This window comes from Nomia melanderi, chromosome 6, assembly GCF_051020985.1.
Source record: "Nomia melanderi isolate GNS246 chromosome 6, iyNomMela1, whole genome shotgun sequence".
NCBI lineage: Eukaryota > Metazoa > Arthropoda > Insecta > Hymenoptera > Halictidae > Nomia > Nomia melanderi.
In genome coordinates this window covers 13,547,324-13,575,147 of record NC_135004.1, presented here as the reverse complement: position 1 = coordinate 13,575,147, position 27,824 = coordinate 13,547,324, and the positions used below count along the sequence as shown (strand labels likewise).

The following is a 27,824-nucleotide window of genomic DNA, read 5'->3' as shown; positions in this document are numbered from 1 at the left end:
AAGGAAACAGGGGTTGAAGGAATAAACGGCTGAGGTTTGATTTCGAGTCAACAAGGTATATAGGTCATTTTCATATAGAATTCCAAAAGAAATTCAGCAAGTGATTTATCAAAGCTTTTCTTAAATTTTCTTAGTTTCGTTTAATTCTAATATAATCTATAAAAACAGGTTTATTTAGAGAAACGTTGTATTTAAAAGAGCTTCTTTTTCGATTCAGTAATGTTTTCACTGAATTTAATAGCTAAATGATGTATAGTATTTTAAGAAATCCGATTAGGAATGAAAATTTGAATGTTACAAACTCGTCAATCCTTTTTTTATCGTTTTGAAAGTAAGTACTCGTCCAGTAATCCTTTGTGATTCGGTTTAGTCAGTGAAGGTATTCGACAGCAACAGGTCGTAAAATTATAAGAATTTTATATTTCATCGAATATTATTTTATACAGTAGAAGAATAAACGGCGGAGACTTATGGGACGATCTAATATTTATCACCGGATACCCGGTACATTCTTTCCGACGTTCCGTTTCACCGCGCGTTTCGCTGAGGAAGTGGCTGCAGATTCGCCGAAACGTCGCGTCCGCCATAGTGACGGTCCGTTTTCGATGACAAACGCCAGCGGAACCATTTAATTGGTTGTCCCGTAGAGGAATTGATCGGTGTTTGATTAATTAACGCGACACTGCGTGGATTTATTATATCCGTACCACCGGCGACAGATAGATTTTCATTTATAAATATTCATGTATCTTGTAACCGTGCGTCCCCCCCTCAAATAAAGTATTAATTAACGCCCGCTCGAAAATGATTACTTAATAATTAGAGCCGCGCGAGCGTACAATATCGTTTAAATTTAATCCGTCCCCGTTGCCGTGTTGCAAACAATTTTGTGGAAACGAGTCCTCTACGAGCCACGTAGCGAAACTCATGTTTCATCGGTGAACGTTTTGAAATAGAATTCATAAATTTCTGGCGCGACGAATAATTTCGACAGCATCTGATAATTCAAGTTTTCCACTGTTTCTCATTGCTCCTGAATAGATTAACATTTCATTCGCGCAGAGTTCGTCCGGCTCTCTCGCAACGTTTACCAAGAATTAAATCGGACACTTCATTATCATTATCGATTATTACATTTTACTTTTTCACGCATCAAACGTTGAATTTCATAATCCATTACACCGGCGAATTAATCACCGATGCATAATTAAACAAATTTCCCGCGAACGGAGAGGAGCCATTGGCGCATTACATTGAATAAATACATGTTGATTCGGTGCATAATCGTCCGGAATTGTGTTTATGGTTGTTCGCATAGGTAAAAGCGAAAAATCGGTAATTATTGTACCGATGAAATATTCGGCTGCTAAGAATCTCGTTCACTTTTTCGGGTAAATATCCGTTCGAAATACTTCTCGAAATAATGTGATCGAAATGATTGATGAAATAATTCCCAAGTCTGGTTTTTCTGGTACTCGTATTTCTTCGTTACGCGGAAAATTCATTCAAATTGAATTCATTATATTCATTTCAATCGGTATAATTTCTTTCAAACGACTTCAATATGGCGGAAGAGCGTAGCGACTTTCAGAGCTCACGGGAAGTAAATTATGCAGCTGGCCCGCTAATGAACGGCGACTTAGCGACTTTAAATGGAGGGTCTCTCGAAGATTCGCTCGGGCCCGTGTACCGCAGAAATTTAAAACTCCGTTGAGCATTGTCGAGGGGCAGGCTAAAAAACGCGGGAAAATGTGAAATACTGGTCCGTCGAAATGCAAAACGGAAATTCCGTTACCGGCGTCGGTAAATATCTGCGAGATTCGTGAAGTTTTTGATTGAAAGCTCGGATATTCTTCGCGACTCGAGGATGAAACTTGGCTCGACGAACTGCGGAAGATTGCTGCGGGAACGCTTTCAGTTGCTGCACACTTTTCTTTTATTTCCCCTCGCTCGGCTTTTCCGACTTGCTTGAAGACGTGTAAGCCGCCGATTTTATTTACAGTTGAAGGGCGGGATTGATGAGGCGAGAATTCGAGATGGAAGAGTTCGGTTATATTTACAGTACTACATTGTGGACCTCGTACAAATGGAGAACTTCGGAATCCTCGAAATTTTGAACTTCTCAGGTTTGAATTCTTTGGAACTTTGAATTTTCGAGGTTTGTATTTCTTGAAATTATGAACTTTTGAAGCTTGAGTTCTCCGGAACTTTGAACTTTCGAGGTTTGAATTTCTTGAAATTTTTAACTCTTGAAGTTTGAATTCTCCGGAACTTTGAACTTTCGAGGTTTGAATTTCTTGAAATTTTTAACTCTTGAAGTTTGAGTTCTTCGGAACTTTTGAATTTCGTATTTTCCGAATCTCTGAAGCATTGAACTTTGAATCGTCCAATGTTTGAAACTTTCAAAGCTAGAATTTTCCAACATTTCAAGCTTCTTAATATTCAAATAACCACAGTTCCTCATTTTCCAACAACACTACAAACTCTAATAAACGATCGTAAGATACATAAGAATGAAACATCAACACTACACAAATTACACCACTGTCTCCCAGAAAAAGAGGAGTACGAATTTTTTCAGCGGCTGCAAAGTTCATCAACTGGATTTCCCGATTGAGCAATAATCGACGTCCGTTGTCTGCTCATTGGAATTCGATTCCGCGTGGCCGTAGGTAGCTGACGTCGCGATCGCGGAGGTAAAAAATTCTTTCATCGTCGCGGCAAAAAGTTCCGCGATCGTGTTTATTGGCTCCCTGGGGGTTTCAGCTTTTTATCGTCGTCTCTCTCGGTGTGCTTTTCATGGATGACATATGGAACGTGCTTAACCTCTTAGTCACAGTAGAATTTTGCGTCAGCGTGCATTCATAAAAAGGTACACTGAAACCATCGGAACACTGAATCGAACTAAATTAAACCAATATAAAATAATCACATTTATGCAATATATATCTAACGGAAGATCTAATTGTCTTGAGTTAGAATTCATTTATATTTGATCTAAGCTTTGATATAAGCGCCAACAGTACACCGAAACCAAATGTTTAAAACCCCTTTAGGCGTCAATATTAGTAACCAAGGGTTTAGTATTGCGAAACCCGGCTGCAGGCGTGTAACACGACAGGAACTGACCCAGGAGAATCGTCTTCTGTCTCCCGTTCCTTCCTCGCCGCGAGGTCTTTGATCGAAAGCTCGGATATTGTTGACAACTGAGGGATGAAAGCCGACTTAGCGGGCTCCGGGGGATTCTCAAGAGAAAAGCTTCAATCACCGCACTGCTATCTTTCACGTTTTTTTCGCCGATTCCCCGGTTCCCTCTTTAAAGCGAGAAACTTCTGGGACACGAAGGGAATTTCTGTTCCATTGAACACCGTTGATCGAGAACCGAGGAAAATTAATTGGTTACCTTCTATATCCTCAAAAGAGTCTTGCCCTTTCAACTTCGGAAGAAAAATGAAGCCTCCAGCTTCGAGACTTTTGCCTTATAAAAGTTTCAGTTCTGAACATCTGGAGTATACTGATAAATACGTAACGGCGACTTTACTATTCTCAAACGAGTTTCGAGGCTTTACGAGTAATGATATTTTTAACGACTAATAATAATCCTATTTTAGTGAGAAATAAAACTTTTCACTCGGAACACGCGTAAATGATTTTAACAATGAAAATCTGTGGGTTTGTTTATTCTCCAGTATTATAGTATTTCTGTATATATTTCTTCTTACATTATTTGACGTAATGTTCGAAGAACAGAGATTTTGCCAAATTTTCACGAGAACGTGGCAGAATGCTTAAAGGTGTAAAAATCGGTATTTCGGGACTTGATCGTTAAAGTGAAAACTGTGTCGTAATTAAAAACCTTTGGAATAATACTCGCATAATGCAGAGTCGCGAAGTAATGAGTTTCAATTTGTCAGCGTCGCTATAATGAAACTTCGTGCGCCGGAAGGTGGCTGACACCGCGTCGACGAAAGCAAGAATCCTTTTATCGGCATGAATAAAAGTTTCACAGCCGTATTCATTGGTTCCCCGCGGGTTTCAATTTTATCGCTGCCTCTCGCGTCGTTTTTCGGGGAGAGGAACACGCTTAATATTGCAAAACGAGGCTGGAGGCGTGTAACGCGACCGGAACTGACCCCAAGAGAGTCGTCCCCTGTTTCTCGTTTCTTCAAGCGCGTAGCTACGCAGAAAATATAGACGTTCTAGTCGCCGTACAGTGCAGCCGAGCGGCTGTTTTCTGGACAAAACTCGATAACTCAAAAAGTGCTACAGACAAAAGTTGTGAGGTACAGAGCTAAACATATGGTGGACATATTTTTTTTACATTATGGGGATACAAAGTTTCTTCAATGACAATGGATATTCTGCGTTTCGATTTCAACGTTATATAAATTGACACGAAATTTATTTAGATGAAATTTTGATTTTTCACGTGAAAATAATTTCGCGTAGCAGGGGCTGCTTAGAGACACTGGTAATCTTCAATTTTCGTTATGCAAGTAGTCGAATTTTGGGGTTTCGTCCACAGGCGATCGCACTATGGGAAACAGTCAGCTTAAAAATAATGGACACTCTGCATTCAATAATTTCCTATTAATTCTTCCTTACTTTTATTACCGTTACCAATTAACAGCGCTCTCAAGCCATACGAAACTTCCACGGAACCAAACATTATTATTCGACGCGTCGCAATCAAATATTACATTCAATTAAAATTCCATTGCTTATCAAACGTTCCGAACTCGATTAAAAAAACCGTCGTGTCGAACTACAATTCAATTAACACGCTCAACGGCTCGATGTCACGGAGCAAAATACACAAAGTGAATGAAAGTGGTAACATGGAAATGTTTTCAAAAAATCGCCATTTTAAGTGACAATCAACATGTTGAAAAGAAATTCGTACAAACGGTTCCACGCCGAAACCCCGGAAGGGAACTTCGTTTCCCAGTCGCAAATACCAACATTCGCGAACTTCGAAGCTTCAAAGAGCCAGGAAACCTTCGAAACAAACAAACCTTCAACGAACCAAGAAACTTCGAAACAAATGGAGCCCGAAAAAACTGAAAAGAGTTCGAAACGAATGGAAGTTCAACGAACTATGAAACTTCGAAACAAATGAAACTTCAGCGAAAATAAGGAACTCGAAGAACTTGCTTGTCTTCGACGTTTAAGGACTCGCGAGAGCCCACGTGCCACGCGTGAAATACTTCTATACCCACCTACACCGTGGCGCATTATTCCAAACAAGCACGTCCCGCGATAATCGAACGGCGACTTAAGCCTCCCAGGTAGTTTAGAATTTACCGGCGGTGGGCGGGCGAGCGAGAGGGTGGGCCGGTGAAAATGGCAGTTCCACGGCAGCCGTCGTCGTCTGAATGCCCATAGAAAAGTTTGGCGAACGTGGCGTGCTTAGCGCTCAATCCCCCAGACGGTTCGCATTAGTAGGTCGTGGCTTATCGCGGTAAACGCCGGCCCTCGTAAATCTGATCGCGTTTGCACGCCGCGCCCAGCGAGCGCCCAAGTTTACGGTGTTCCGCGCGTCGTTCGTCGCGTTAGGCTGTTCGCGCAACCGGCCGGGCCGCCGAGGAATCGCCCGGAACCCCGCGGAGAAACTTCCGACCCGTTAATTCGAAGACAAACAGATTCCTCGAGGAACGATCGATCGCCTTACCCAGTTCACTTCCGGCCCGAGATCGTCTCGAGAGGCGCAAATGGCACGCCGAGATGATCGGATATTGGATCTTCGCGCATTTGCGGGATTCGAGAGTTTGTAAGAGAGTGCTTACGCGAATGAACATTGACGGTAGAATGCTCAGAACCTGATGAATTGTTGCGCGAGGATTTTCACTGGGGCGTAGTTTAGAGTATAACGTAGGTAGCTAAGTAGTTAGCACTGAAAGGATTAACGATAGTTGTGATTTTCCTTGGATTTTACTAGAAGAGATCTCTTGGTCATCGATATAAGTGTTTCCCACATTCTAGTTTCTGTAAAGAATTTTAAAACTAAATGTCTTTGAAACATTCCACAGAATATTCGTTTCCTTCTAAGGACACTCTAAAAATCCTAGGCAACCGAATGCCTGATTAAAAGACAGCGTCCCTCCGCGACGAAGCTTCTACGACTCGTTGCGAGATATTCCTAGGTAAAGTTCCCATTGGAAATCATCGAGAATCTCGATCGTGCCGAGAAGTCATAATAATTCAGGGGGATTGATGAACGAGTCGCTTACCTTCGGATGGTTCCGAGTGGTTTATCGTTATTGCAGTCTCGCCGCGGCGCGCGCCGCCCGTGTTTGTCTTCTTCTGACCCGCGCTCGCAGCATTGTTTGCCTTTAACTACTTTTCAACTAAGTTCGCCGTCTCCCGCTGAACGCTATCCGTTTCACGGAAATTGGCTGCGCCGTCCAATTTAACGGAGCCGAAGGTGGACGGTTTCCATGGGTGGGGCGGGCGACGTAACACTGTTAGACGGTGTCCTTTGCATGGGAATGGCCCTGGGAAGCGTGTTCAATCACGCGTGGAAGATGGACGCGCTGATGAGCGGGACGACTGAGTTGTTTAAACGAGATCCCCGAGGATCCGGGGGACACGCACGCTCTGGAGCTCGCTCGCTGGAAAAGGGAGACACAGGGGTTAAATGCTGATGAATGTAAATCTTGCACGTGGATTTCAATCTCCTCGGGTGTCCTGACATTTTAATTAAGCTCCGCAGGATTTTCTACTGAATATTTTCACTTTCCTGGATACCTCCTCGTGCGAAGACTATGTTCATCGCAAAATATTATATAACATATATTATTAACCCTTTGCACTCGAGAGGTAACTCTCAGTCACCACTTGATTTGATTTGGAAAATTGTAAATTCTTATATATTATATTAAGCTTTGTATGATGCATCGATATATGGAATATTCAAATAAAATAACTTTTCTTAATTTTATATATGTTTTCTCATTAATTAGTTTCAAAGAACATCGTCTATATCTCTTTGGAGAATAGTGAATATTTCTAGTGAAAAACTTTCGAGCAGTACAATTTCTATAAGACAAATAAATTTAGACTTCGAACGTTAGTTTCAGCTTACCCTTAGATTTCTAGGAAAGATTCACAATGTCACATGGTTGTTTGTATTGTTTATCATTGTCAAAATGTAGGAAAAATGAATTGAGCCCTAAATATGTAGAAGTAAAGTGAAAAACAGCTTATCGGCGCGTCGAGTATTAAAATTCGTGGAAATTCAGTCGCGCCGCCACTCGTTTCTCCTCACTGGACGATAAGAATTTCATCGTGGAAACGAGTTTTCCTCTGAAATCGAAGATTCCCCGCTGGTCCCCCGATCGCTCGACGAAGATACTTCGCACAGATTCGACGAGGGCGGAGGAGGAAGAGGGGAGAAGGAGATTCTATTACACGGAATCGTTCGAATCGCAGGAAAAGGAGAACACGGTGCGGCTTTCGTTGAGCGTGGCCGCGTGCCTCCGGTTCATTTGTCGAACGGGCCGAGACGTCTGGTAATTGCGTGGCTATTCCCCTTGTTCTCGGCGAGAAATACTGGACAAGCTGGAAAATATGAGGGAAACTGCGGAAACTCGTGCCCCGGGCGTCGGAAAAAAAGCAGAATTCGCCGCTGGAGGATTAGTCGTTTTCACCTTGCCGCCGACTTTGATAAAGCTTCGCCGTGGACGGACTTTACTTTCATCTCCGCGGAAATAATTACACTGCAGTTTATTAGGATTCTTCGTGCCTCATACGTGAACGATGGTGCTAAGATAGTTCCTCGTCGGCGTCGCTGTTAGAAGATTAATGGGAACGTTTCTAAAGGGATTGGTAGCTTTGGCAAGACGCATCGAGAGGTCGCATAAGGTTAAATGGGGAACTCATTACTTCTACGGCGATAAGTTGGTAACTCTGCTGTCAATTTAAAACAACTTTCGTGGTACATAACCTGTTATCGATTTCACGATGACAAGTCACCTCGAATATCGCCGTTTTCAAAAAGAGGGTTCAGCGATCAAATTACTGGATTTTTAGGGTACAGATGTCTGGAAACATGTGGTGCCATTGATTAGAAATCTTAACAGCGTGCGAAATGAATAAGCGACAAAGGTTCCACTGTTTCTTTACTTCAAACGTCCTTTTAGTTTCTCGCATACATGATGCAATTCCCGATGAAATGGAGAAGATTGACATACCAATAGAAATCTTCAATGATCCATTTTCTCAGATCTTCTAACCAACGACTTCCTCTGTTCCAGGAAACAATTGGCCAGTAACGGGGCACTTTCAAAAATTCTAAAGTGGACATGCGTGTCGAAGAACGAACCGAAGGTGAACACCGATGACGTACGGTGAGTATCATACGACATCATATCTAATATGATAGACATTCGAATTTGAAAAATTTGAAATCTCCATGCTTCAACGCCAAACTACCGGACAGGTCAAATTGACCCACTTCAGAATGTTTATTTCTCAAGTATTTTAATTCTACAGATATTTATGCGACAGATTTCCAATTAAATCTCTGTATTTGTACAAATACAAGACTAACCCCGAATCTCATGAAACGTGTTCTGATTCTGATAAAAAGTTTGAAATAAGTCATTCCAATTGCACAACAGTTTCAGTGTTAACACGTTGAATGCCATGGGGTTCACCGGTGACACCAAAATCGAATTACTATAGTTCACTCAGTTATACTATGATTATTTGAAAAGATTTCTATATTATCAATAATGCTACCTAATGCGGCGACATTCAGCTAGAGGAACGTGCAGTAATAACAATGCAGTTCAATCGGATGATTTAATATTATATTTCCTCCATTTTGTAGATTTTGCACTGCGAAGTCGTGCGGCATTCAACGCGTTAAAGCTGACAAAAAGAGGATGCGCCCGAGCATCGTCGCGGGGTCGTCGAAAATCGTTGGGCACGCGAGGCCCGCGGCCGCGTTACCATAAATGGCCCTGGCGCGGGCCAAACGAGCGCGTTTCTCAAACCATTAGGTGAAAGGGCCCCCCTCCTCGTCGCGTCTCTTTTCCGCCCCAATGATCGGCTCGCTCCTCTTTCCTCATTAACTTGATTGCCCGATACCTCTCGCGGTGGTAACAAACCTCTGCGCGCGCGCGCGCGAGCCACTTCCTGCTCCGGTACCGCGGCCCGCTGCCACGTCGAGCTGAGTGGAACATGAAAAATGGCCCAATTAATTTTTCACCGTCCCCTCCCACGCGAGTCCCTGCGATTATTGTACCGTTAATTGCTTCCGTGACCCCGGCCCGTTCTCTCCAGTGTCATTGTAAATTTTAATTGCGCCGTCTCGATCAACGGGCCGTTTTTGTTTGAGGGCCAGAAGGGGACGGGAGTTCGTAAATGGAACAGGTTAACGAAACCACCGGCGGAACCTTGGAGAGGGATTGACCGTTCCTGGGCCCTCCGTGATCCCGTTTCACTTTTGTTGATTGCGGTCGGGTAGATTTGTTGACACCGTTCGATTCGGATTTGGTGTCTTGCAAAGACAAGGCGTTTTGTTGTTGCGATTATTGTCTGTTGCTGTTGCTTCAGTCTTGATTTTTGAAAGTCAGTAATGCGTTTAATCTATTTAACCCCTTGCTCTATGATGTCTTCCATAACAGTTGCTAGAGATATTTTACCGTTAGTACTTAACAGATTGAGTGCCGCACGATTTTGCCGAGAAAAATGTACAAAATGAAGATAATGTAATATCAACTTGTATAATTGAATTAGGTTTTTATTGCAGGTTTGAATTGTTGAATGTCAGTGCATTAAGTAGTATTATAATATAGGAAAGTTTTCAAATAATCATCGTTTAATCGAATGAATTATAGTAATTCGATGTGGTTGAGCTCACCGATGACCCCCATGGCATTCAACGTGTTAATTAAGGAATAGGAAGATTTCTGTTCAAGATAAAGAATAACAATTGATGATATTAAAATGAGAATTGAATTCAACTTCGATTTATTGAATTCATAAAAAAAATTGTAAGGGGCAGTTGAATGATCGGTGGTATTTGTATTTTTGGACGTTATACGGCCAACAAAATGGAGAAAAGCGAACACTGGTGCGCATCAAAATTCCAGTGTGCTGGGAATAATGAAATTGAATTCGGAAATTTTATCGTATATGGGGCGAATGAAAAACTACGATAAAACATTCGCTTTATTCGGATCAAAAAGTTCCCATTGGTGCCGGTAGTTTCGTGGGCGTACTCGGTACGTACCACATGTTTGTGTTCGTCTATTATTGTATGCATATGTTCGTTAGTATTGTTAGCTATCTTTTGTTTCCTTGATTTATGAGGCATTCTACAAAAACTGGTAAAATGTCCATTCTGATGCTACGTTCAAAAACCAAAATCTAAAATTCTACATTCAAAATCCTACCATTTCACCGAGTGATCTACAATTAAACTGATTAATCTACTTCATTTCACAATATTCGCTTATAAAAAGATATTACTGTACTCCTACCAAAATTCCTTAGCAATTAATTTTCTATACCCGTCAGGCCTTTCTCTCGACAGCAGAAAAAATTCTTATCACAATAGCTTAAAACTCTCGACCCGCGTTTCCGTATTTCGGAACGGTTCACCGGAACAATGATTGGGTTACCGGTGACCAAAAGCGTCCCAACATTCGCCTGTACGTCGAATGTTTCCCGGGGCGAGATTACTCGTTAATGGAACACGGCGACCCGCCGAAAAACACGGGAAATTCGACGTGCGGGGTGTTTTCCGAGAAAGTCGCCGCTCCCGTCGCGAAACATTCCGATTACCGGCGTTAAATGAAAAATCGCCGATCCAGTTGTTTCCTCTACTTTCGTCCCGCGAGTTGCCGAACCGTGCGGGCAGCGGTAAATAATTAAAGAGCGTGCGCGCATTGCGCGGCTTACGCTAAAAAATTCATCGAGCAAACTGGCGCGCGCCGGACAGGGAAAGCTAATGAAATACACCGGGAACTAATGAACAGACTCGCGTGACCGTTCACGGAACACTAGGGGCGGAATCTGCGTAATTATGCAGCGAGTTAGAAAAGTGAGGAGGAAGTGATTTTTCCTTTATTCACGGAACCTTTCCGGGTTCCGAATGGTAACATTCGGAAAACAGAATGTTGAATTCCTGATTGTGTAACCAGCAGGAAATGCCATTTTAATGCAAGCTGGTGAAAGTAGAATTTTCCATTTTTTTATATTAGGAAATGTAGTGGCGTTCGTGTTAGTGCAACAATTTTATATATTAATTACTCTGAAACGCAAGACGTAACTATACTGGTAAACAAGATAAACTAAAGGCAATTTGTAAACTGCAGTTCGATCAATTCACAATTGAATAGCTCGAAACATCTCGGTTCACGTTGAATCGTGTAATTATGTTTCGAATGAAAGTTAATTATAATTTCGTCTACACTCGGAGAGACATAATTACCTTTACGAGTCACATTGACCGTGTTTTCGCCGATGCCGCTGCCCCAGCGTCCGTCGTTCAGGGGTTAACGTTCATTACGCTTCCGCGCTCGGTTTGTTATCTTTATTTCAGAAGTTAAACATTTTGAACAGCCGGGGAGCACGACGTGGATGGCTTTATTGTTTCCAACGAGCAAGGGAAAAAGAGAAAATACACCGCGCGAGTAAAGGGCGGCGGTGGAGCTACGCGAGAGGAATTCATCAGAGGCCGGGATCTTCCGTGCGCGCCCGGCGTCGCTCGCCTCTTTGTTTGCGCTGTACTGTCTCCTTGAAAAAGCTCCGACTTCGTTCTAACCTCAGAACGTAATAAAACGACCACCTTTTTCCTCTACCTCTACCTTCTGTCTCTTTCGTCCCCTTGCTCTTCGGTGTTCTCCTTTTTCTTCTCTTATCCTTCAATTCTGCCTTTATTTGTCTTTTACACTTTATTCCTCCATTTTCTCTCTCGCGTTTCGTTTCAATGTTTCCATCCGCTTTACACTTTGTTTCCCTCTGCTTCCACTTTGTTTCCGTATTTCCCCTCTTCCTCTTCGCTACACTCTTTCCCACTATTCTAGACTTTACCTCTCTTATCTTGCACTTTATTTCTCTGTTTTCTCCTTTCCTAAACTCTTCCCTTATTTTACATTTTACTTCTCTCACCTTGCACTTCATTTCCCTATTTTCTTTCTAAACTTCCTAAACAAAATTCTATACTCTATACTCCTCCCTCCCTTTTCATCTTCGTTGCAGTCTTCCTCTCGCGTCACAATTTCTCTTCTCCGAACCCCTCCCTCTCTCCGAATTTCATATTTCCTTCCCCATCATTCTCTCGCGTCGCTCTCTTCGTCCCTCCTCTCGCTCTCTTACCGTTTCCTCCGAAATCGCTCGCGTAAAAATTCATCTTTGCCTTCGTCACACGGCGAGCGAAATTTACGCGGGAACAAGATGAGGCTGAAAAGCCGCTTTTATTTTCCAAGTCGCGGGCGGTGAATGGTCGCGCGGCGAGGGGCGGAATTCTTTCAATTTCCCGGCAGTGATTTTTTGCCCACCTCTAAAATTCCATTTACCCAGGTCCGCGCGGAACTGCGCTCGTTCGTTCGTGCCCCACCGCGTAATTCGGACTTCAATCCTCGTCCCCACGGTTCCTCTCTCTTCTCTCCCGATCCCTCTCGCCGCTTTTTTCCCTTTACTTCTGCCAAACGGAGCGGCTCGCAGCTCTCCGCGCCGCGTGCATCGCGAATAACGCATGCCGCCGTGAAATTTTCACCTGGAAAATTCCGCCGGCTGTCTTCCGGCCGCGCCGCGTCGCGCCGGCCCGCGAGGATCGCCGGGGAGCCGAGCTCTCGAGCGTTTTACGATCGCGCGGAACGTTTATGCGCGCGCGTGATCTCGTGCCGGACGCGATTCCAGGGGAAAACATCGTGTGTTGCAAGCCATGATTTTCCGTCGTTCCGTTTTTACGCCGAATTCTCGAGCGGATGCGTTCCATTCTCGCCGCGGATGCTTCGAGCGATTATTAACCCTTCGCGCTGAAATATCTTTCTCGGTGTGCGTGCGTGTTCGTCGCTGTTGAATGAAATATCGACGATTTTTATTGCTGCGAAGATGCATTTATGTAGAAATTGAAGAACAGAATTGGTGACGCTCTGATTCGAATATCTTCGTCGCTGTGGACTATATTATTATTATTATTATTATTATTATTATTATTATTATTATTATTATTATATAATATATATATATAACTTTTATACGAAAGGAATATAGGAATTAAAGAATAGAATTATTAGCTATTCGTAGTTGAAAATCTTCGTCACTGTAAATATTCGTCGCTGCCAGATGAATTGTCGGTGACGTCTTTTTATAATTGATAATTTTATAGCTACACAATGGACTAAGATTATTGCTATCAAATTTAATACAGAAACTGTGAGAATGATTTTGAAAAAATCTGGTTCATAATTAAATTGATTAATTTAATATCTCGGTAATTTTCGAGTGAAATCAAATGTATGGGTTTGAATAAAATAAGTATGGAAACTAATGAATAGCTGAAATATTAATGAATGTACGATATATCGGTAATTTAATTTATCTATGGTAGCCCCTGTTTATTATTGCCAACGAATACAGGCTCCCGCGCGGGGAAACAAGTCAAAAAGAGAACGAATGCATCTCGCACGAGGCCTCATTAACGAGCAAATCAAATTTGTCAATCCGTCGGACACGCTAGATGCGCATCGAATAATTTCCCGTACTAATGTGACTGACAATCGTTCACCACTCCCATTTATAATGAATACAAATCAGAGAAAATTATCTGTTTCCCATTTATCAAATTATCCCCGGCTAATTGATTTACATTAAATTGTACGAGACGATACTGTCGTTATTAACAAACATTATTAGCTGTAGAAATGCCCCGCGATAGACGGGCACATTAACCGACGCTCGAGCGCTTTAATTAGAACCTTCATAAAACCGGAAAACTTCATTTTCCGTTTCTTTCGCGTGTAATTAAAAATACTCCATCATCTAAGTAGTCTCCAAGATATCTTACCGAGCACATTTCTACCTCTCATCTTCAAACGCTAGTCCCATCCCTTCGACGCGAATAATATTCAATTAAACAACATGCATATAATAATCCTCCAGCTTCGATACAATACTTCCAAATTTCCAAAATTTAACCCATTTCCCACCAACGTTCAAAACCCTCCCACGTTACCACCACAAAACGCAACGAAAAAAAGAAATACATCTCTAAGGAAAAACCAAAATCTCTGAATACTTCATTAAAAAAAAAGGAGAAAAAAAATGAATCCGTCAATTCTAAATCCTCCGCACGAATCTGAACCTTTTCACATCGTAAGCTGAATGAAATTCCATTTCGCCGTCCGACGCGCGTGGTCTCTGTCGCCGGCCGAAACAATCGTTCCACTTCATCCCCCCGATATCACTCGAAATCGTCAGCTTGAACGGTCTCCGGGTTTTCCCTGCGGGAAAGTTCACCGGCTGGAGGGCTTCTTTCGCGGGGAAACCGTGCGACGGACGGCTGGAAAGGTGTTCCGACGGCTGAATGGCGCATTATCGCGGCGGTCGCGTAATAAGCCCGCGAATTCAATAACTCTTGCGGCGCGGGTCTCGCGGGCGGACGTCGACGGCGCGAGACTTGTGCCGCGTCGCCTCTGCGGAACCCCGTCGAACCGTGTCAAAGCGAGTGGAGGATGTTTACCGCGCGCTAAAGCGTGAATGTGCACTGGTATCTTTCTGGGCTGGGGTCTCTTTCAATGATGATATCGCGGTTTCACGCTACGAGGTTCAGCTTAGAGAAGATTACTTCATATTGGCGATGGGGAAACTCTCTTTCCTTAGGGGATGGAATCCAGGGATTTTTAGGAATATTACTGAAGCTGTGGAACCTGCGATTGATTAATTCGAGGATCTATGGAAAAATTTGTTGCATTCCTGTTTGAGCTTTTCTCGTGATATGTCAGCAACTCCTACCAATTTTGATAGTAGTCCTACTGAAAATTAACAATGTTATAACATTTCTTAGACCTTTCATTCCCTTCTCAGTACAAACTTTCTTAAGATCTAATAATCTTAAAGTAGTTTTCTTAAAATTCATTAAAATATTTAATATTAGAACTGGTGCAGTATTGGAGGCTACAGAGTTCAAAGGGTTAACACTAGGTTTACGGGCGGATCATTTTAACTCGTTTGGAACTGAAGGTTAGAGAAACCGTTTACAGTTTTTTCCGTCACTTGTATTGACTTTTATCATTGAGTATGATTATATGGGTTTTTAAGTTGTTTTTTTTTAAATCTGTGACTTTCTTCGTAGATAAAACTGACTCGATTCGGTAGAGAAGGTATATAAAAATGTAAGTGAACCCAGTGTTAAATTCGTGGAGACGTAAAGACAATGGAGGTCAAGAATCGCGTTAAAAACGGGAATGTGATTGAAATACGGCGTAGGAGTGAATTCTGACTGTTAACGTTCGAGTACAGTGGAAGTAAAAGCAGATAATGGCTGGTATAAGTGAACAAGTACCGCATCAGCGATAACATTTATGATTTTAGCTTTGCCCAGCGACAGCTGTAGGTAGCAAAATAAATTATTCCGACGCCAACAGCATTTGCCACCCGTATTCAGCGCGGAAATTACACGGCCCGGCTTTACAGAACATGTCTGTGACGTTTATTCAAAGAGTTTATTCGAATAATTGAGGATCTCTCTGTACGTGTTCACCGTTCGCGTTACCACAGTTAACATATTTTGCTTTCATCCCGCTCCGCGTTTTCTTTCGCCGCTATCCCTCCGCGGCATTCCTCGCGCAGAACACCTATCGTTTCGCATTATTATCGTTAATTCTGCATCCTTCGCGCACCATTAAACGCTACATTCGCGTAGTTTTAATCTAATTTCACTAATCCAAACATTACACTTCCATCTCGCTCGATTTTCCTAAAGCAAACTAAACATTTCACTTAATCTCCCCGGAACGACCGGTAAGCTTCCGTTTCGCTTGATTTTCCCCAACTCAATTTCCTCCGCATCAACGCCGTACAATTATTAAACAATATATTTTCAGAGGAAAGCCAACGGATCATCGAGGAACAAGAAGACCGTTGATTCTAGAATTGTCTCTTTCACCGTGCAATTAATATAGAATTAATATAGAACTCTGACAAAGGAAATTATCGAATCCGGAAATTCTAGAAATTATGAACCTTTGTGTTTAAGTAGAATAAGTCAAGCCTAATGGCAATTTTGATTCCTACCAAATTTCACTTCCAATGAAACCCTTACAAACAAAATTTCAAATAAATTTTCTATATTTCAATAAATAAATATATCTTAACTGCGATTCGGCACGATCAAAATTGCAATGTATTCCTACGCTACTCACAAAGTTTCATTTTGAGAATTTCCTGTTTCGACGACACTCCTTGCGAGTATCGAAGCTGAATCTCCACGTCGACGTCGTATAACACAATAAGACCACCTGCCACAATTCCAATACACTATCGCCTAAGAAATCCCAGGTTTTCGGACAGCAATACGCTTCCAGCGAACGGCCCTTTGCCGCGTTGCCCGCAATAATCCAGCATCGCGGCGTGACTTCAATATCTCCGGCGTCGTGTTCACCGTTTCCCCGTGAAACCGCGGCGTGCACGGTGTGTCAAAGCTGCAGAATGTTTACCGCGAGTTAGCGCGCGCGGATCGGCGCCAGAAGCTCTAGGGATTCGGGCGACGGTGTTCAAAGAGCGGCGATAAATGATCGCTGGGAAGGATATTACGAACGGTTCCCGGAAATTACGCGATATTCCTCGGCGCTCGCCGGCTGGAAAAGGAATTCGAAGACGAGCCGCGAGGAGCGAAGAGGAATTGCGGGAGGAATCGCGATTCCGAGGCGTCCGCGCGACAGAGGAAAAGTTGGCGACGGCCAATTAAAAAGTTCGTAAGCCGACCCGGCTGGGGAAACTTTCGAACGGTGAACGACACAACGGTCGACGCCGAACTTCCTAATTGGGAATAAACAAATGGAACAGAACGATTCGAGAGGACGCGGCCCTGTTGCGCGATTCTGCATGCAGATTACTTACCGATTACTTTGAGCCATTCGCTACTGGCGTTTCTTTCCATAACAGTTTCCGTAATTATAACACGTTGAATGCCGATTTCATGGAGCGAAATACACAAAATGGAGAAAATATGATGTTAGATCATTGATTGAAATGAATTTTTGATTGAATCGCATACTTTATAAATGAGTATTAATTTAGTTATAATATTGTATGATTCATTAATGTTCGAGTTAATTTGTGTATGAATAAGATATCGTCTTTATAAGGTACAAATATTAATGAAAAATGCGTTGAATATGAGTATTTACTCTTCTTCGTGGAAAATGTGGAACATTGGTCGTCGCAAGTATGCGATGCAGGTGGCGAACGTGTTAATTTATTCCGCGGAACGGGCTCAAGGTGTCGAGATAACGAATGAGAATGAAATTTTGTTGGGTTATGTGGAAGTAGAAACGTAATAGCGTGTAATCGGGTAACCTCAGGAATGTTAATCTATCGGGATGCAATGTGGGAATAGAATGCAACGGAACGTTCGCACCTCGGAACCTCCGAAATTTTATTTATAAGAACATTTTCTTAAATTTCTTGGATAATGTAAATTCCTCGGATTATTTGTCACGTGTTTCATACAGAAACATCGATATTCCCTCGCGTTGAGCTCGCTAATTAATACATTGTTATATATCGTGGTCTAGCTTCAATGAAGCTACGTAACATCGGCACGTAACGTTTTCGCGGAATTCGAGTTGCAAGAGAAATATTTCGGATAACAAAGTTACGGTGCATTTTGCGGGTATTTGCATTGTTCCGCCGCGGAATGATTCGAAAAGCAAACCGACGAAACTTCTTCCGCGTCGTCCAACGAAATCGCACACGGCGCAACAGTTTTCCGGGACGCCGAGAGGAATTCGCCGAGTAATTAAGCATCCTCGTCGGGTCTTTCAGCCCGTGTTCGCTCGGTAAACAGGAACAAGGGTCCTCTCCATCTTCCGCGAAGTGTAAATTGTGCGCAAGACGCGACGGGCTTCCTTATTGGTTGTCAAACTCGACGGCAAAAAAGGGACGGGCTCCGGAAAAAGGACAAAAGGATCTCGCGAGGCATCGAAGTCCTCGGACCCTCACGTCAATCTTTCTTCCTTAATGTTTCTCCTTCCGCGCGGAGTTTTATTCTCTTTTCGCCTCCTTCGCCGGTTCTTCCAGCAGAATTTTTATCCCGGAAAATAGCGGCAGGAAAATGGGAGGAAAGTTTCGCGCTTTTGTCTCCCCTCGCGAGACGCCGTTTTTGTTTAGCGACCATGAAAACCGCCGAGCCCGATTCTCCGTAAACTTTAAACCTTTTAACACCTGCTTTGACCGAAGCGGCAGGAAATTATGGGCTTCTTTCTAAGTGGCGTAGTGTTTTAACCTTTTCCTCGTTGTTTTATCCCTCGTTCCGAATATGTTGCTTTCATAATGGAACGATGAATCAGTTTTATTTAACCAAGACGATTAAACACAGGTAAACATTCTATTCGGTTCGGTAAGTTCAGTGTTAATTGCTTTGGCGCATTAAGTTTCTTAGAACGTCGATTCGACCGGATACAGTATTAATTGATACAATACTGATTCAAGCACAACGATCGCGCAACGTTTTCGGAGTGTTTTATTCTTTGTTCATTCACCGTCGTCATTGGCACCGCGATGCCATTGCAAGATAGACAGTGCCATTTGGGTCGAGACTAATTTTCTCGTTTTACGGAAAGTTGCACAAAGCGCTTTGTATTTATCCCTGCGGAATTCTGTATTCGAATAACTTTGTATTGCTCGAATTCTACTATAACGACAGGCGAAATTCGCGCGAGGAAATATTGTCGTGAATTGTGCGAGACTACTGTGAAACGATGCTTCGTGATTTTAAATGAAGATCACAATTGATTTATGGAATCTAAGGAATCTAAAAACTTTTCTATCGTGAACAGTGGATGATGACCTAATAAAATGCTTTTTTCAATTATAAGTGAGTAGGAGAAAATTTTGTTTTACATTTTTAATTTATTTTTTTTACATTGATTTGTCTGTTGTTTTATTTTCAGTGAAAAGTCACCGCCAGTTTAGAGATACTCCGTACAAAACAGAATCCCCTGTTTCTAATGTCTGCTCGCAACATTTCTGTTATAATATCCGTCAGCTGCACACTAATTACAATGTCTGTCTGCAACATACTTATTACGATGGCTAGCTGGCGCACCTCGTTAACTTGTAAACCCTTTGAACCGACCTGTTCCAGATTTTGCATAACTACTACGATGCCATAGAAAATATAGGTTACCTTGATACCTGCGCGAACAGTCCCTTTTCACCGTTTCCGTTGACATGTTCTAATAATCTCGAGCTAGCAAATTGTTACTACAGTAATTCGAAAGCAAATCCGAAGCTAATACTCACTATCGACGACATATTCCTTTATACTCATAAATCAATTGTAAACGAATCTAATTGTAATCACGTTGAATCTGAAATTACCAAACTTTACACTTAGCAAACCAAATGAGGAGATCTCGCACTTTCCACTGAGCAACTATAGCCTTATATTCTGTTAATCTTTTCTTTTGTTGCAATTCATCAAATATGGTTTTTTTGAAACGAAGTTTCCAACCAAATTAATTGAATGAGTTCAATTGAAGATAATGGAAGAGGTAGTTATAATTCTTCTCAGGCTGCCTAAGTGTTAACATCAAATTGCCAACCGTCTTTATCAATTTTCTGTGAACCCTTATCGATTCCCCTCTGTACAAACTGTATTATTATTTTATTTGAAATGCATTTTGAAAAATAGTTTTCTCTGAGATAAACTCTGTATTATTATTTTACTTGAAATGCATTTTGAAAAATAGAGTTTTCGGGGGAAAGATGCAAAAGAAATTCCTAGTGCAGAGGGTTAACATAACAGTATAATGAAGGTCCATTTAATTCAAGAGAAACCTCGGCGCAACACGAATTTGTTTAACGCAACGATGATCGACCTGCGACGCGATCGCGGAAACGAGACCGAGTTGATTGATCCCGCCGGATGCATCGATTCGGAGTCCGTTTGCCAACAGTGTTGGCCCGAACCAAGATTGAGCCGCGCGTCAACAGCGCTTTGACGCGCTGTGATTGTCGATCGGCTTTCAGAAGGCGGTTCCCGCGCCCCGGGATCGGGTTATTCGATCGCTTTCGAAACGCGGCCACGTGCGCCGGTGCCCGGCGAAACCCGACGCTGTGTACGTTAATCAGATTTTCGACGAAGGATAACGTTTGCCCGCGGAAATACTGTAATAACCAATGATTGATCCCATGTCAATATCGCGCGTGCACCGGGGGAACGAAACGCAATTGTCTACGAGAAACGTAAACCAGAGCTTCCGCTCCCGAGGAAAGAGGAAATAATTGAATTTGATCTGTTATCCGGGGGAAATGGACTGACCCGACAATTCTGTTTTCCTATTGTGCTCCTACTTTCTTATTTATTTATCAGAAGACTGTTCCGTCGAATTGTATCGCGAAACAGTGACATGGCGAAAGTAATATAGAATGATACAATAGTCTTCAAATGGTTATTCACTTTCCTATTGCTCAATATACAATTAGAAGTAATAACTAATAACTAGAATAATCCAATAAACTAGTAACCTAAACCTAACTATAACTACAAGGAACTCAACATAATTCTCAAAAAGCGAAACAGCACAGAAAGGAAACGAAAAATCCATAACAAAGTACAATAGAAGAAACACAAAATTATACGGATTTATGTGGTCAGTAATAATTTATTTCGTCAGCACAAAGTTCATCTCGATACAAACGCTGATTACCAACTGCCCTTGCACCTTTATTTTTCGTCGTTCGTTCAGAAACAACGCAGCATCGCAGAGCAGTCTCCCTTCTCGAATACACAACGCATACACACACACTCACACATCCTTATAATAAGCACGTTGCATATTTTCTTTAAAAATTCAAACATGGAACTCCACGTACACGAACAAACACAGCATCGATACCGGAGAATAAAAGGGCCCAAGAAATTCAGAGAACAAACTCAATTATACAACAATCCCCATAATTAAACCGCGTTCATCCTTCAAGCTACTTTCCTACCGCTTAGGCGAACGCGTCCCGTTGCCGGTCTCAAGAAGATTAAGCTGTTTTCATGCTCGATGGGGAGACACTTTCATAAGGGGCGAGCGCGAATAGAATCCGACACAAAGAGGGAAAAGGAGACGACGGGTAGGAGGAGTGGAGAGGTGGAAACCATTCCCAGTCGGATGAATATCCACGTGCAAGCGGTGATCCTCCGCTGATGAATGCCAAGGTGCAAGGGCCCTGGGGACCGACGCGGCGGCGGTGTTCCGTTCAGAACTCGAGGGGGATTATTTTCTTACCTACGTTTATTCCGGCTCCTCCTAAACCTTTATCCCCCGTGGCTCACGGCCGGGTCAACTCCCTGCCGGCCGGATTCTTTTCAAATCGAAGACCTCCCTCGCTCGCAGTCGCCGCGATACAGCTGGACCCTGTTCACGAGCACCGGGCTCGGACGATAGTTTCCAGCCAAGTGGAATTTCAAAATCTGGATCTTGTATTCCACTTCGGATTTCCGCGGCGGTGCTACCCGGCGAATCCGAGATAAATCGATGGAGGATGCGCGAGAACGTGCCGACACGTTGACGGAGGATGACTCGGTATTGTCGGATGGAATACTTTATTTGAGAATGCTTCTGCATTGAATGGTGCTCGGGGAAGTGTTCTAACCCTTTGAACTCTGTAGGCTCCAATATTGCACCAGTTATATGAAATATTTTAGCGAATCAAAGGAACTACCCTAAGATTATTAGATTTTCCACGTATTCAAATTGTGTAGTGAGAAGGAAAATGAAGGATCGAAGGAATGTTATAGCGTTTTCCATTTTCACTAGAGATATTATAAAAATACACGATAATTATAATAACAATAATAAATTTCAGAATAAACTTGAAATACTTTCGATACGTTAAGGGTTAACCCTTAGCGCTCCAGATTTTGTAATTTATCAGCAATTGTAACTAATTACAAAACCATTTGGAGGGTTAACCCTTAACGTATCGAAAGTATTTCGAGTTTATTGTGAAGAATACTGTAACAGATGAGCTGAAAGAAATGCAGGGAAGTGATCTAGCACATTCGATGTGTTCATTGAAAATATTAGAAGAATAACAGTAAAAATGATAAACTGATTTTTGGTTTAAGGGTTAATGTATAAATATTTGAAGGTTAATCGTTTGTTCGGTGATCGAAATTGAAAGGTGTAATTGTAATAGGTACGATGAAATTGATTAAAATCGTTGGATTTGTTATTGACTTCTTTGAGTTGTTAAAGGCTAATTAGCGAAGTAATGAAATAATGTTTGAGCGTTTATCAGGTTCGTTTTCTTTGATAAGCAGATACGTCGAGCTAAAGACACGCAGCGACGTCTGCGAATTATGGCGAGCGGTTCATTAATAGAATTTTCTTTGATGTCCGATCGAATAACGCGTTCAGGAGCATAGTATCACGTGATACATAGTAACCTTAACGAAGAGCGCGAGTACTCGCGGACCTGTGTTTCCTTTGAAACCCTAATCTCCCCCGTTGTTTGCAGACAATATCGTCGAAATTGGAAGTAAACGAAGCGCGGACCACCCGAACCCCTCCCGACCGTGCGCGATCCGCCTTCCGTTTTTTTCTCGCCGGGCTTGTCTCGACCCGCGCACCGTGAAAGTATAATTTCCTCGTTGTCGATCAAGCCGAGCGTCGTCGCCTCCCCGTTGCTGGCATGGAACTTCTTATTTCTGCCCGATCGACGGTTTCTTTGATGCCTCGCCCCGTCACCTGCAGGAAGATATTGTCCTCGACTCGCTTTATTGTTTCTCATTACATCCCACGGGGTGACTCTTCGATATCGAAGTGCAAAATTCAGCTGTTTCGATCCACTCGACGGGAAACAGTGCTTCCAAAATTTATCACTCATTGCTCGCGACACTCTATTACGAAACCAAAGAAATCTTGGTCTGTGGTACTATTTCCAATCAAGTGTGCGCCAGTTGCTGCAGAAGGGGAACGAACTTTTTCTATTTAGTTACGAAATAGACGAAAGACACTAATCCTTTGCGCTTCTATGTCGAGCATAATTCGACATCAGTTTTATTGTCTTTGTCAGGATATTTTTGAAATAGATTGTATTATGTTACTGTCGATATTATCAGTAAGGAGAATCGTTTAGACTGCTCTATATAAGCTATCTATTTTTTAAAATGCATATTAAATAAAATATCGTAACAATAGAGTTATCGAGGAGAGAATACAAACGAAATTCGGAGTGCAAAGGGTTAGACACCTCAAATCTTAGCCAAGAGGTTAAGAAATAAATGGTTGAGATTACTAACTATATTTTATATTACATGATAAAAACGGTTAATTTGGGAGAAGTGGAATTTTAGGGATTTAGACGAGATATTAGCTTCTCTGTAGTAGCTATTTTGCTTACCTAGCGCATTTAGAGATCTCTCGAATAGAGTACGAAAGGTTAGAGGATCTTGCTATTAGGCTCTTCTCGAATGCAGCCACTCGGGGAACTTTCATCGCAGAATCCTTTACGCCCGTTTCACCACGATCAGCCAGGAAGCTAAAAACCCAAAGAAAACAGAATCCTCGGAAGTTGCCCGATCGCGTCCATTTTTCTCGACAAAGAAACCAGCCGTCAGCCGCACGCCTATCACCGAGTCAATTTGAAATCGATCGTCAGCAGGAGGCGCGAAAGTTTCACACTAGGTCTACGGACACTTACAGTTTCTGTCCTTCTCAGAAAAATTGATACTCGTTCGTTTAGATCTCCGAAATTAGAGGTTTTTATGTGATATCAGTGACAATATTCATTGTGAATATATAGACTGTTTATTGACGTAGAATGTAACAGAAATAGAACTTTCTATGTCAAAACAATCGCACTCAATAACTTCAAAAGTGATACAAAAAAACACTACAAAAGTTGTGAGACATAAACATACAGTGGTTATATCTTTTTACATTACGGAAATATTCTCAAGTTCTTTAAATGACAATGAATATTTCGCGTGTCGATTCAAGCGTTATATAAACAGAAAAATACGGTTCATTCGCACAAGATCTCTATTTCGAATTGAAAATCATTTATATAGCAAGAACTACTTAGAAATACATTGGTAACCTTCCATTTCCCTTGTATGAAAAATCAAATTCAGTGGTTTTGCCCATAAACGGCCGCAACGTGCAGCACGTTTCGACTCAAGCGTTATATAAATATGAAAACACGGTTCATCCGCACAAGATCTTTATTTCAAAGCGAAAATCATTTTGTACAGCAAGAACTACTTAGAAACACATTGGTAGTCTTGCATTTCTCTTGTATGAAAAGTCAAATTTAGCAGTTTTGCCTGTAAACAGCCGCAATGCGTGGCACGTTTCGACTCAAGCGTTATATAAATAGGAAAACACAGTTCATTCGCACAAGATCTTTATTTCGAAGCCAAAAATCATTTTGTACAGCAAGAACTACTTAGAAACACATTGGTAGTCTTGCATTTCCCTTGTATGAACAGTCAGATTTAGCGGTTTTGCCCGTAGACGGCCGCAACGTGCGGCGCCGCGGCTAGATCGCGTCGGTCGCAGTTCCTCGGTGGAAACTGTAGCGAGGATGACCGGAAAGAAGAAGCCGGAGCCCGGGACCCGTTCTTCCGGCGCGCGACATCGGTCGTTTGCTCTTTTTGTCGGCGATCCGCGGCCGTTCATCCGTCACGAGTTTCTTCTGCGCCGCGGCGAGTCGAACAAATTGTACCTGACAGCCGGGACACGGCCGGTGAGTAATGAGCCGCGGAGGGGTGGCACTCCAACCCCGTTGTCGCTTGTCGAAAGTCACGGGATATCGCGCTCTCTTCTGTTCCCGCGGCACGCCCCTCCGATGAATACACATACCGCATCGTTGTCGCTGCGCATTTTATTGCGGCCATTTTCTGTGCGCGTACGCGCGCGTGTGCGGCCGTCGGTCGAGGTACGAATGGAAATATCAGCATTTGAATACAGACCGGGAGGTTGGTTATTTATTCTGTGTCCTAATAGTCGTAACGGGACGAATCCTGGCCGGATGACTCGGCGAAAGCAGTGTTTTGTGATTGAGAGGGGCTGGCCCGGTACCAGCGGGACAGGCGTCGGGGAGGTTCGTATAATTACCGGGGAATGTAAATACAGGATGTCCTGCGAGTGTTTGAGTTCCGCTGATTATTTGAGCTGTTCTTTTGAAGTGTTCTGTCAGTATTTTTATCGTTAGATATTTGGAGGTTTTTAGTCGGATTCGTTGATATCTGCGTCAAAGAATTTTATGATTAGTGATGTATTTATTGTAATTAGTATTTTGCTTCAAAGAACTCTGCTAATAAGAGACTCTTATGATTGAGATTTCCAGCTTACAATAGATATCATCCTATTTGCTTAATAATTAGGAATCATTCACGAAATAACTCTAGTTATTCAGATAGAAACACGAATGAAGTTCATACAATTTACTTCCCACGCCAGAAAATCTCTCGTGTTGTAATCCCTCTAATCGTCATTCTTCCACTTCGCGATAATCGCTCTAAAACGACACGATTATCGCTATTATCGCAAACGAGAAGAAATTATCCTGTCGCAACATATGCGCGTTGCCTGACACCGAAAGCCATGCATCAGGCATATGATTCTCTGATTATAGAGGCGGAACAATTTCAGGGCATAATAGATCGGATTAAATGACCGTAGAACAACGTGCAGCGGCGGCGAAGTGGGAATGGAATTCTCCGGGTTTTAGACTGCGTTTGCGGTGGACGTCGGATGGAAAACGCTGGGGGTGGCGGAGCGGCAGCTAAGTAGGCGGGGGAGAACCGGAACCGTAATCCTCGATTACATTGCCAATCGGATTTTCGTTCTTTTGGCCCGTGTAATCCGGCCGGCAGCCGGGATCTTCCGCGAGGGAAGTCGATAGTTAACAAGTTTCCAGCTCCGGCGGCTGGACCGGCTAATTATGTGGGCATTGATTCGCAATCGAAGTTTCCTCTCGTTAAGGACGGCGATTCTGTGCCGATGGCCACGGGAATACGCTTCGTTCTCGCCAATCCGGCCCGCTGATTTCCCTCAGCTACCGGTTATCCGGGATCGCACCGTTTCCCGCGCGATAAAAGGATTGCGGTTGAAGGTTTCCTCGCGTCTTGGATCCCCGAGCCTTTTTGCTCGCGAGTGGACAGTGAAATTGAGGGATTCTGTCCTTTACAAGCGTGAAACGTAGCGTCGGGATCTTGATTTGATCATTTGGGAATTTATAAATATAAGGTGATACTTGAATATATGTATGACAACTGCTTATTCTCGAGATATAGGAACTATGAATTTATTATCGTTGCTATGGGCTTTGGAACTTGAATTTTGAAAGTTTTCATAAAGCAATAACTAAGTACCAGTATTAAATATTGGTTACAGTGAGAATCAAAGGTAACGAGAAATCTCGTTTTTATATAAAGACACTTAGCTATGCAACTTCGCTAATTACAACATTGAAGAAATATAAAATTTCATTCGAATTGATTATCTATGTAAAATATATTACATAACAATATATCTGAGTTTTCGTATCTATAGTGATACAAGTGACCTCAGTGAAAATTGCCATCCTATTCAGTTTTCTGGAAATTAGCCGGTACGCAATGCGTTAAACAGAAGAATAATACGCAATTCAGCTTCAAATATAATATTCGGTCACCGAATAGTTTTAGTATTTTCCTTCCTTCTCGAAATCTTCGTAAGGATACTTATCCTCCTCGATGTTCCAAATCGAAAGATTAACAAGCTGCGAATGTAACGCTTTTTCTCGCCTTTCCGCGGGAAATGGAAAAATCAGCCGCGCCGCTGCAACTGACGCGCGGTTCCCAAGTTTCCACGGCTTAATTCGGCTCTTCGCGGCCTTGATACGCCGAGTTTCAAGATTATTCATTCTATCGAGTTTCGTTCTCGCGCGGACCGGGGGGCGGGCTGGGGTGGGTTCTCGGCCGTTCGCCGAAGTTTGCGCGCGAAGCCGGAAATCGAGTGCAATTCGCGCGGGCCGGAACTTCGAGCCCGACGAAACGAGACTGATCCGCTTATGAAACGGGAAGCGGTCGTGGAGATTTTAATTCCCCTCTTCGCCGGGAACTTACTGCCGTTGCGACGACGAATTGGGAGGAGATGGGAAATGGCGGATGTCGTATTGGTTTTGGTTCCGAAACGAGTTTCCTCCTGCTGGAGGGATCTTTGTGTTTTTATGGCGACTTCTTCAACTGTTATCTTGGAAAATGTTCGAAAATATTGGTAGAAGACGCTTTACGTTATTTTTCTTGAATTTGTCAATAGTAAATATAAAGAATGAGTTTGATCATTTCATAAGCGATACTTTGTCATTGAACAATTGTCAAATGATAAAGAATAATTTTGATCTACAAATTAGATCTACTTATTTATTAACATGTAAATGTAATAAAGAATAATTTTTTCGATGAATTAGATCATTTCAAATTTATATTTTAACCCTTTGCGGACGAAGATTCTTCAAAGAACCCAAAACCTTCAGCAGGTTCGGCCAAATTGTATATCGGATGCTTCAATAATAGAGAAAAAGGAAACTGCACTGATCCCTTGCTATTCGAGTTATTAACCCCTTGCACTCGAGAGGTGACTCTCACTCACCGCTTG

At 42.5% G+C, this 27,824-nt stretch overlaps 1 protein-coding gene across 1 annotated transcript in view; it reads left to right on the top strand.

Annotated features, from left to right (window-relative positions):
• LOC116428022 (CD151 antigen) overlaps window positions 1-27,824 on the top strand; it is a 171,007-nt gene that overhangs the window by 38,309 nt on the left and 104,874 nt on the right. The window contains exon 2 of the mRNA XM_076368697.1: window positions 8,256-8,348. The gene's annotated coding sequence lies outside the window, so the exon portion shown is untranslated. The remainder of the gene's footprint in view (window positions 1-8,255; window positions 8,349-27,824) is intronic.